The sequence below is a fragment of the Aphanomyces invadans genome (genome assembly GCF_000520115.1).
Source record: "Aphanomyces invadans strain NJM9701 unplaced genomic scaffold supercont1.98, whole genome shotgun sequence".
NCBI classification, from domain to species: Eukaryota; Oomycota; class Saprolegniomycetes; order Saprolegniales; family Verrucalvaceae; genus Aphanomyces; species Aphanomyces invadans.
This window is the reverse complement of record NW_008580243.1, coordinates 1-2,432: the sequence shown is the minus strand read 5'-3', so window position 1 is coordinate 2,432 and position 2,432 is coordinate 1.

The following is a 2,432-nucleotide window of genomic DNA, read 5'->3' as shown; positions in this document are numbered from 1 at the left end:
AATGCAGTGGCCATCGAAGAGCCCTGATTTAAATCCTATCGAAAACGTTTGGGGTGTACTCGCGCGAAAAGTTTACGCCAACGGCCGTCAGTTCGAGAACAAGGCAAGTTTGAAGGCTCAAATCATCCAGTCGTGGAGCGAAATCAAGCAAGAGTACTTGCAAAGCCTCGTCGAAGGCATGCCAACACGAATGGCACAAGTTATTCTGCGCCGAGGTCAATGCATTGATAAGTAGGGAGTGTAATCAAAGTGCGTCTATAGAAACCGGTCAGCCCAAATGTGGAAAATTGTCGATTGTGAAAGCTCTGCACATCGAATGGCGATGGCGACTTAAAGGATGCCTATTTAGAAGGATCCCACATCAAACTGCAGCAACTGAAACGCATTCCATCATCTCGAACTCGAATATTTCGAAGTGCGTCTATAGAAAACGGTCGGACTGTATTTTGATTTTCAGTATTTTTCAATACTTGCGAATAGTATTCAATACTTAGTTCACGCAAATATTCATCTACTGATTTCCCCCCCGACTTTTAAACGGTCGACTTGAAACAAGTTTCAAAGGAAACAAAAATATACAGGTACAAATTATGACAACTGGATGGCAGCAACGTGTTAGCCGAAATTCGACAGTTCAGTGTCGAGATGCCTGTTCGATTCCAGCAGTTTACCACAGTTTCCTGTGACACAGAACGCCAGGCATCCTTTGCCCACGACATTGCCTCTATCAGAGGTACCTCATTAAGGCCGTCCTGCCTGCCAGTCATGACTGACTCAATCTGTTGCAGGGCGTTCGTCAACTGTCACTGCTTGACTTTGGCCTTGAACGACGCGATGATGCCAGCGTCCTGGGGCTGGAGGTGCGCAGTTGTATTCTTTGGCAACATATTTACACTGCGCGCCACTAGGTTAGACCCGCGTGGATTTTGTTCTGTACAGTCTGACCTTTTATGATATGTGGCAAACAATTCAGGGCCCGACACCTGGAGACATGCTTTGTGTTAAAAATCAATCATTTAATCACGTATGTTGTCTGTAATAGCTCGATCTGCATTGTCATGACATTATACTCGCGCCAGAAGAATAGAACCACACCACAAATCACACAAAATGCTTGTTCAAATGTGCATTTGTGACGAAGTCTTGGCCGATCCCACGCCACTCGTCCAATATGGCCGTCTTGAGGTCAGCAACGCATTGAAACTGCCGGCCGTTTCGATAGACACGTCGCGCAAGGAGGCCCCAAAGGTTCTCAATTGGATTCAAGTCAGGAGAAAGTGGGGGGTGGTCAAAACGATCACATTTTCATCTTTCAAAAATTCTTTCGTGTATTTTGATGTATGAATCGAAGCGTTATCTTGCATAAACACGAATTCATCAGCATAATGACAATGTGCAAATGGAAACAAGTAGTTACTCAATGTTTCAACAAATGCAGATGAATCCTGAGTACCAGAAAGAAGAGCCAATTCAGACAAACCAGCAGATGAAAACGCACCCCAAACCATCACACCACCCCCACCGTTCCGACGCGCGAAAAACGCGTCCTCCTCCTTGCGCAAATCATGCCAGTAATGCTGAAGCCCATCTGGGCCATCGAGGTTAAACAAACCTCTTCTCATCAGACCAAATAATATGTATGGTCCCAGGTATGTGGCTTCGCGAGGTGCATTTTTGCGTAATCCAGTCGCATTTTCTTGTGACGGTCTTTCAACGCTGGCATCGCCTTCCGCTTCTTGTAGCGTAGGTTTGGGGCTCCCATGAGTCTCCTCTGGCATGTTCGAAGAGAGGCAGCCAAATTCAGGCTTGTCTTGAGGCTCCGGGCTGACAAGCCTGTCATGGATGCCTCTCGGACGAGCAACCGGTACTCTGAACCAACGACAAGGGCCGCCTTGCGGCCCTTGAATTTCTTCCCGTATTGTTCTGGGTCCTTCAAAAACGTCCTGACGGCCTTCGGGGATCTTGAAACCTCGGTTGCGAAAGCACGGATGCTCAATCCATGCTTGTGGAGGCCAATACCATTCCTTGCCTCATCGGACTCAAGAGAGGTCCCAGGCCCATTTTATGTGGCTCAGAGGACAGCTGATTTAGCCTACATTGGTTTTGTTCAGTTTATGCATCGTCTGAGGTGATGATTTTACTTGCAGAGCGAAAATTCTCAAATGTGTCTATCCTAATGGCGCGGGATTTTGAAGCGCCTCATCAAGATTGGCCCATTCTGTTTGTCATTTTTATTGACCAATCAAACTAGTTAAATTGCGACTCTCGTAAAGTCTCAATTCTTGATTGGTTTCACAGGATCATCAAAAATCTATGTGAGTCTAATTATGTGGCGCGCAGTGTACCTTGACATTTGTCAGAGCAGACTCGTCGTCGGGCCGATGCGGTGGCGCGTTGTCGACCAAAAGAAGCACTTTTCGGTCTTCACTCAG